This window comes from Cervus canadensis, chromosome 21 (assembly GCF_019320065.1).
Source record: "Cervus canadensis isolate Bull #8, Minnesota chromosome 21, ASM1932006v1, whole genome shotgun sequence".
Classification (NCBI taxonomy): Eukaryota; Metazoa; Chordata; class Mammalia; order Artiodactyla; family Cervidae; genus Cervus; species Cervus canadensis.
Genome location: NC_057406.1, coordinates 58,977,562 through 58,987,437, shown reverse-complemented (window position 1 = coordinate 58,987,437; position 9,876 = coordinate 58,977,562).

Sequence of the window (9,876 nt, the reverse complement as noted above, 5' to 3'; positions counted from 1 at the left end):
CTTGGGGAGTCACTTCACATCCACTGACTCATCACACCAACCTGCACCCCCTCACTGTCGAGACTTTACCCAACCTATTCCCCAGGCTGGGGGTGCAGGCCTCCACCTCATCTTCCTTCCCAAAGTCCCCGCTCCGATGCCACCTCCTCCAGGAAGCCCTCCTGGTACTCCCAACAAAGTTAGTGCTCGCAGGCACTTGTGTCATGTTGGAATGTGAGGGTTGGTTCACCCTTCCCGATTCCCCCTTTCCTGGAGTTCTGGGCTGCACTTCTCTCATGCCGAGATCCCCAAGCCTACTTGGGCCTGGCACAGCCATATCTCCCTACAGGGCTGCCAACCAGAGTGAGCATCACATTACAAATATGAGCATACTCTTCCCTGCCTAAACTTTAACTGCTTCACCTTGCACTTAGGAGAAAGCCCAAACTTCTAGTCCTGTCTGCCTCCAAAGTTCTGAACACCCTACTGGCTTCCCCAGCCCCCTCTCCTGGGCTGTTTCCTTCCCACACTGGCCTCTAGTCCATTTCTAGAATGGTCCAAGATGTCTTCCACTCTTAGCCTTCATGCAGGCTGTTTCTGCTGGAATGATTTTCCCTGTCTGCTTTAGGGCTCATCTGGGAAGTCACCTCTTCAGGGAGACCTTCCAGGAACCTGAACTCTAAATACATCACCCTCTCTCTGCTATTCTCTCCCAGATCCCTGTACTTTTGCTTCAGAGCATTGAGAACTATTGTAGCTCCATATTTGTATTTTTATGTCTGACAACTGTCTTCCCAGGTAGTGCAGTGCCTAGCATGTTGCAAGTGCTCACCCAACATACAGGGAATGAATATGATTTTGTGGCCCTTCTAACATGTATGGCTATAGAATTCTGAAGGGAGCGCTCCCAAGAGAGCCACACCTACTTGTCACACACACACACACACACACATTCACATTCACTCATGCATCACAGATGCAAAGTAGAAAGCAGCAGGAAGAGGATATGGATGATGGAGAAGACATGCCTTCTGGCGTCACAGAACGGGCCCTTCTGGCCCGCTCTGTCCCAAACCCAAGCTGAATTAAGACTCCCCGGGCTGGGACGAGGCTCTGTGGGGACAGAGCCAGCCCAGTGGAGCCTGGAACCAAGATCTCCCAACTGTAGTTCTTCTGTTGTTTCCCAGACACAGAGACTGGGGATGAGTCATTCTTAGGATCCCAAGAGCTGTCTGGCTTACAAATGAAGGGCAGCTGGCAGCCTCAAGCCCTTCCTGTGAACCTTGTCCCCACTCTACCCAGCCATCCCAAGGGACCTTCTGCCCTAAATAGAGTTTGCCCTGGGCCCGGCACTACAACCCTGACCCAATGAGGATCTGCCTCTCCTCCTGCAGCCTGGCCAGGGCCAAGGGCTCTTCAGAAATCAAGATTCTTTATGGACTCCTTGGGAAGCAGGAACAATGTTGGAGGACAGAAGAGAAGAAATGAGAAAAATGGAGGGATATACCCAATCAGCTATTTATCAAACAGGAAGCATTTGGAATACAGAAATAAACATGGCAGGGTGAACCCAAGTCAAAATTTCCCATCCTACTCCAGGCATATAAAAGCTGCAAGATAATATATCTTTAAGTATTTTAAACGTACAGAGTCCAGCTCAAAAGCAAGAAAGGGTAATAATCTTCAGATTCTAAAAGAAGGGAACCTATACCAGTGAGAGGCACCCCACACCCAGTGGGAAAACCAAGGGTAGAAATAGGCTCATAGGGGTAAGATCTTAATGCGTAATCGGGGACTGAAAGTGTGAAAGTGTTAGTCACCCAGTCCTGTCCAACTCTTTGTGACCCCATGGACTATAGCCTGCCAGGCTCCTCTGTCCATGAAATTCTCCAAGCAAAATTACTGGAGTGGGTTGCCATTACCTTCTCCAGGAGTTTTTCCCGACTCAGGCATCAAACCCATTTCTCCTGCATTGCAGGCAGATTCTTTACTGTCTGAGGCATCAGGGACTAGCCACCAGTCTGGGACTAGGTTCAGGCTCTAAGTCCTGCTCTGCTGGCAGGAAATCAAATCTGTACTCCCAGTGTGAAGCTGGGTGTCAGAACTGATTAAAGCAATAGAACATCTCCGCTATCAGCCTGGGCTCACTGCAGGAGCTGAGATACTCTCCCAGGACATGGGCAGAATGAGAGATACATATACAAGATCAGAGCCTCAAGCATAAAATATGCGCTGGTGTCAGACCCAGATCTAAGCTACCCATGCAGTATAGACATTCCAAGATGAAGAATTAACATCAAAATACTTTGGATGCCATGAGCTTGCAAGGCAATAACAAAACTTCCCTATAGACTCATAGACCAAAATTGCAAATTGTGGAAAGAACCTCTCCACTATGAAAAATAGCTTATAGACTCAGCATACCAAAGAATTCACACCCAAAGAACTAGAAATAATATAAATGATGACTCTGTTCCAGTCATAGTGACTCAGGGTTCCCCATCTGGAGGATGAAACCAAATGAGCAGTAACAGGACGGGGTCGCGGGTGGCAGATGTCTGTGAGTTCCAAGAGGTATAAGCACCTAGCTGGGGCTGGGGACCAGGAGGACACTGGCTTGCAGCTGGTCAGGAAAAACAGAAGTGACAATGATTTTAGCAACAAAGTATGACCTAGCACTGGCATACGAGTGTATCATCACATGCGCTTAGTTGAAAACATATATTATATAAACATGTTTATAAACATATATGAGTCTGTGTAGACAAGTGTGAGGGTATTTATATTGTATATATTAAGAACATGCAATGTGTACAGAAGTGACATTGTAAGTTTGAGAAGATATATTTATTTATTATTGAAGCATAATTTATTTGCAATATTGTGCTAGTTTCTGGTATAGAAAGTGATCCAGATATATTATATATATATATAAATATCCATATATATGTATTCTTTTTCAGGCTTTTTCCACTATAGATTATTGCAAGGTTTTGAATACAGTTTCCTGCGTTATACAGTAGGTCCTTGTTCTTGATCTGATTTATATACAGTAGTGTGTATCTGTTGGGCTTCCCAGGTGGTACTAGTGGTAAAGAACCCACCTGCCAATACAGGAGACATAAGACTCTTGATCCCTGAGTCGGGAAGATCCCCTGGAGGAGGGCAAGGAAACCCACTCTAGTATTCTCTCCTGGAGAATCCCCAGGCAGAGGAGCCTGGCAGCATACAGTCCACAGGGTCTCAAAGAGTCAGACATGACTGAAGGGATTTGGCACACATGCATGTGTATCTGTTAACCTCAGTCTCCTAATTTACACCCCTTTCCCCCTTTGGTAACCATAAATTTGTTTGCTGTATCTGTGAGTCTGTTTCTGTTTTGTAAATAAGGTCATTATATCATTATTTTAGATTCCACACATAAGCCATACCACGTGGTATTTGTCTTTCTCTGTCTAACTTACTTCACTTAGTATAACAATCTCTAGGTCCATCCATCTTGCTGAAAATGGCATTTTTTTTTCATTATTTTTTATCACTGAGCAATAATATTCCATTGTGTTCCCCCAGGCGGCTCAGTGGTAAAGAATCCGCCTGCCAATGAAGGAGATGTAGAAGACATCTTTGATCTCTGATCATCTCTGATGATCTCTGATCAAAGATCATCTTTGATCTCTGGGTCAGGAAGATCCTCTGGAGAAGGAAATGGCAACCCACTCCAGCATTCTTGTTTGGAGAATCTCGTGGACCGAGGAGCCTGGGAGACTACAGTCCATGGGGTTGCAAAGAGTCAGACACAACTCAGCAACTGAGCATGCACGCGATATTCCATTGGGGGTGTGTGGGTGTATGATCTCACATCTTTATCCATTCATTTGTCAATGGACATTTAGGTTGCTTTCATGTCTAGCTACTGTAAATACTGTTACTATGAACACTTGGGTGATTGTATCTTTTCAAGTTAGAGTTTTCGTCTTTTCCGGATATATGCCCAGGAGTGGTGTTGCTGGATCATATGGTAACTCCATTTTTAGCCATTTAAGGAACCTCCATCCTCTTCTCGACAGTGGCTGCAGAGAGGCTATATTGAAATGCTGGAATCTGAGTGGGCACAAACTGAGCATAAACATGAATATATCCATAGCACATGAACTTGAGCAAGCGAATATGTCCTTTTTCATCCTTTTATCTGTGAAATAGGCTTACCAAATAGGGTTGTAGTAAAACTTAGTGAGAAAAAATGCATGAAAAGTGCCTAGATACAGGAATATCTAAATTTTGTGCCGAGTTTTCAGTGTGTTTGTGTGTGTGTTGTGTGTTGTGTTGTGTGTGTGTGTGTGTGTGCAGGGTAGGATAAGCCCTCAATTTCACCTTCCCGGGTTTCTCAAGATCTTCCTTTCCCATCCCCAGCCCCCTCCACCCCAAAAAGCCTCCTGGGGACCTGACTCAGCCACTGGGCAGCTGCCTCTGCCTCGGGGCAGCGGTCCAGGGTTGTCCAGGGGGGCTGCAGTGGGCCAGCTCTTCCCCTCCCCAACTCCTTCTCTCCCTTTCTTCTGCCCATAATTCTGCTGAATCTGGCTGTTTTCTCTGGCTCCTCATACACAGAACACTGCTGCTAATTTTATGCCCGAGCTCTGATACAGTGTAATTTGAGGCCAGACACTCCGTCAGCAGCGGGCCCTGGTCCTGCTGCGGCTGTGATCCCTGTGTCCCTCAGCCCCACCACTGGTCTGCTGCTGCTGCTGTGGTGAGAGAATGAGGCCGAGGAATTGCCAGGAAGAGAAGCCAAACCCTTCCCATGTTCCAGGCGGCAAGTTTGTATTGAGTCTTTCTGAGTAGGTACAAAGAAATGCCTGAAGTGACCTCTTGCATCTTGTGAGCTGACTTGTGATAACCTCCCCTCTCCACAGCCTGTGGGAAAAACTCATGCACAAGTTATTCAACTGTCCGAGTTGGTAGCTCTTGGTCCAGGCAGTAACGCTCACATGTTTTACTCACAGAAGCTAGTCTGCAGGCCCTCCCTTCCCACCAGGTTACTTTGAATGTACACCCAAACCTAACAGCTCAGGGGTTTGAGGCCAAGAGGTCAGGAGGAAGAAAACTGCGAGGGTCAGTAGGAAGCAAATGACAGTAAAGTGACATTCTGACAGTAAAGTGCCAAAGAGAATGCTGAAAGATAAAGAGGCTCAAGGACTCAAAAACAAATGCTAGGGTCTTTTCTGGTGGTCTAGTGGTTAGGAATCCAACTGCCAATGCAGGGGACACAGGTTCGAGCCCTGGTCCAGGAAGAGCCCACATGGTGTGAGGCAAGTAAGCCTGGGTGCGGCCACTACTGAGCCTGCATCCTACAGCCGCAGCTACCGTGCTCCGCCACAGGAGAAGCCGCTGCAACGAGCAGCCCAAGCACCAAGAGGAAGAGCAGCCCCTCTTCGCTGCAACTAGACAAACCCCTTGCACAGCAATGCAGACCCAGCACAGCAGTAAACAAAGAAAGAAGAAAAAAATGGAAGACACTGAAGCTATATATTAAAAAAAATAAATAAATAAAAACACCAGAGGCCACCCAGAGAAGGGGCATCGCTGCATTATGAAGGTATACTAAGATCCATTCAATAGGCTTCCCCAGAGGCTCAGTGGTAAAGAATCTGCCTGCAATTCGGGAGAGGAAGTTTGGCTCTTCCGCTCAGGAAGATCCCCTGGAGGAGGAAATGGCAACCCACTCCAGTATTCTTGCCTGAAGAATTCCATGGACAAAGGAGCCTTGGCGGGCTACAGTCCCTAAGGTCACAAAGAGTCAGACAGGACTGAAGTGACTTAGCATGCGTGTATGCACTAATATCCATTTATAACCATGTCTCCAAGGAAAGGTTCAATACTCTCAGAACATACCTGAGGGCTGCCAGTCCTGAATGAAGACTAGATCTTAATGTCACAAAATGCACAGCAGTTTTCAAACCTTTCTCACTCAAGTGCTGCAGGTCTGCAAGATAAAATGAAGAAGCCCACCTCTGAGGAGCTGTTTATCAGGGCTAAGAGCTCCAGTGGCAGAAACAGGAGCATGATGATGATCAGGGGCTGGGGCAGGACTGGGAGATGGCCCTGGAGCCCATCTTACAGGAAGTCAGCAAGTGCCCACCGCCTGGAATAATGACTCTCCTAAGGAAGAGAAGGAGAATCCCAGATTAGACTGAGCAAGGTTCCTGGGGATCCCTCACGTACTGGATTCCCCAATCCTGACCCACATGTGTCTCTCTTTGTAATTTATGAGGGGAACCTCACTGACCTCCTCCCTGAGCCATAAATAGCCACCCTGGCAGGCCCCAGGAAGCAGCATTTGAAGACAAGAAGGGTGTGGATGAGGCCAACTAGACAGCAAGCTCCCTGAAGGCAGAAGGGCCTGCCCGCCTCTGTGACGTCTCAGCACGCAGCAGAGCTGGGTCTGGAACTTAGGTACACTGGCTCTGACACACCTGAGTTATGTAACCTCTCTGACCATCAGTTTCCTTGCTCATTTTTCTAAATGGAGATGATTATACCTGTTTCATAGGATTATTGCCTTATTCATTTCTCAAAATGTAGTGAGCACTTACTATGTCCCAGACACCTACTTTGTGCCCAGCTTCAATGAAAGCCATTGTTCTCATGAAACCTTCTGTAGATGGGTTAAATAAGTTGGTGAATGCCAAGTACTCAGTATAATGCCTGCCACGTGGAAGATGGACAGTAAGTCATTGATGTTAATGTTATTATTGATGATAATTTCCTTGATACAGTTTGGTCCCTTCTTGGTCTATCTCCCCATGCACACTTCACTCTCCTCTGACTTAAAACTTATTACATCAAATTCTATTTTTCCCCCATGTATATCATCCACTGTCACTGCACTTGAGTTGTGGAAACTGCTCTGTACCTAATCAAAACCATTGATGGAAATTGACCACCAGGGGACGCTGCGACCCAGAAGCCCAGTTCCCACTCTGCAGCGCCACCTGGAGGAGGAAATATCATAAGTCACAAGCGAAAGGACCGGTCCAAAAAGAGGGTCAAATAGTGAGAGCCAGCTTGGCAAAGGGCTGCTTGCTGAACTCCACAGCCAAATCTCTACACGGCCTCATCAGCCAGAATCTGAGCAGGATTCATGAGAAGAAGCCCCCTGAGGCTTAAGGATCTGGAATCTTCTCCCCTTTGATCACAATATGATAATGGCTAAGATACTCAGAGTTTACTGTCTAACCAACCATCCACCACAAAATTGCGAGTATGAGTTAGCACTTTCAATGCCTAACTACAGTGCTTGGCTCAAAGTCCATCTCAATATATGTTGGCTCTGATTATTGTTACTTAATCCTCATTCCAACCCCTATGTCATTATTTTCCCTCTGCTCTTGAGATAAGGAAACTGAGGCTGTATGGGATTAGGAGACTGAACCAAAGTGACTTAGTGGATGAGTGATGAAGTAAGATTTTGACCTTAAATCTGGCTGATTTCAAACCCACACTGTCAATAAATGTGCTGGACTGGCTCATTCATTCATATATTCACCTCACAAGCATTTAGCATCTCTTCTATATAGGTGGAAAGGATATGGAGATGAATCTGGCCCAGTGGTTGCCTTCAGGGAATTCACACCATTGTTGAAGTACACACGTATGCATGTGTGCATACACACAAGCACACACATGCATGCATATGCACCTGCACACAAGTGGACATACACAGACGGTGCACCCACACACGCATGGAGACACGCACACACATGCATGCATGCCCACATATATACACATGCATTCAGAGCAAAGCACAGGTTGGGGAGAAATCAGGAGATACATGTTAAGAATCCAGCTTCCCTGATTCTGCGCCCAATGCTGTCTTCAGCCTCCAGGGGATGTCAAACACAGATGTCTCCAGGGGCCTGGCAGGTATCTTCAGTGGCGGCTGGAGCCTGGATGGAAAGCTCAAGGAGGTGGGGCAAACTGTGGCTTAGGGTCTGCCTTCCATGCCATCACCTCTGGCACAGGACTGCAAAGATTCTAAGCATTCTAAATGTGAACCTGGCCTTCCAGCTCGCCATGAAGGTCTACTGGTCAAGGCAGAAGAACAGAACTGTCTTATTAGCAGTTTGTTGGCTCGCTCTGCAGTCATAAGAATTTCAAGGCAGAAGAACAGAACTGTCTTGTTAGCAGTTTGCTGGCTCGCTCTGTAGTCATAAGAACTTAAACACACAGTACATGGGCCTCCATTTGTCCTACTGCTCCAGTCCCCGTGGTGCTGGTGTCAGTAAGCAAGGCATAGGGACTTGTAGGTCCCAGTAATCCTCTGGATGTCATTCAAAAAAGGAAAGAGAATCCATGAGAGTGTTTAAATAAAGAGTGATGTAATCTGATTAATGTTTTAAAAAGATCCCTTTGTCTGCTGCTCAAACGGAGGCTCCCAGGAGGTGGTATTAGGAGTAAATAGACTATGTGCCCCATTCTAACAGCATTTTAAGAATTGGCTTTATTGAGGTATAATTTACATATGATAAAACTCACCAACTTAGGGACTTGCCTGGTGGTCCAGTAGTTTAGAATCTGCCTTATAATGCAAGGGACACAGGTTTGATCCCTGGTCAGGGAACTAAGATTACACATGCTGAGCAGCAACTAAACCTATGTGCTTCAACTAGAGGGCCCTTGAGCTACAGCGAAGACCCAGCACAACCTAACGAACAAACAAAACACTCGCCAAGTTTGAGTGTATAATTCAACAAGTTTTGACAATTATGTAGGCACTGCATCACAATACAGGAGATTTCCATTATCCCTGAAAAACTCCCAAAGGATCATGCCCTGTTGCCATCAATCTCCTCCGTTCCCCACCCCAGGCCCTGGCAACCACTGATCTGTGTGCTATCATTCCACTTTGCCATTTCTCAAATTTCATATGAATGGAATTAACTACAGAGTATGCGGTCTTCTGTGCCTGGCTCCTTTCACAGGGTATAAGTCATCAGTGTTGATGTGTACATCAGTAATTATTCTTCTTATCACTAAGTAGCAGCCTATAGTAGGAGCATACCATAATTTGGCCTCTATTCACAAGCTGATGGACATCAGGGCTGTTTCCAAGCCTGGGGTTATTAAAACAAAGTTGCTACAAACATTCAAGCACAAATGCTTGTGAGGACATGAGTTTTCATTTCTCTTGGGTAAATATTTAAGAGGGGGATGCTGGGTCGTTTAGTACTTACATATTTAACTTTATAAGAACACCTCCAAAGTGGTTGCATCATTTTGCATTCCTGGCAGCCAGTGTATTAAGTGGCAGATGTTCAAGGTTCCAGGTCTACACTGGCTCAGAGATGGGGGCTCCATCTGTAAAGACCAGGGGTCTAAGTGCAGCTATAGCCTCTGGGTTAGTTATTATCTCCTCTCAGCTCCAAACTTACCCTTCTGAGGATTTCCCTGGTGGTCCAGAGGTTAAGACTCCACACTTCCACTGCAGGGGACACAGGTTTGACCCCTGGTCAGGGAACCAAGATCTTGCATGGGGCACAGCCAAAAAACAAAACAAACAAATCTACCCTTCTATGCTCAGCTTTTTGGAGCTGGGGAGTTGGGTCTCCAAACCACTTTTCTGCTTTGCCAGCTGATTCCCAATAGCTTCTGCCAATAGGGGCTACTAGAGGGAGAGGAGGAAGGCATTCAACCCTTCATATGTCTTTACTGTTCCCAGCAGTCTTGCTGCCCTGGAAGCCATAGTTGGTCCCAGTAACCACTGACTCTAGTTTCTAGTTCTTTCCACATTCCCAGAATGAGGTTCCCCACTCCTCAGAGGTCTGAAGTTCTGAGTCCCAGCTCCCTGAGAACCCTTTTCCAAGCTTCTAAGACACCAGCCCCAGCTGGGCACCAACACTC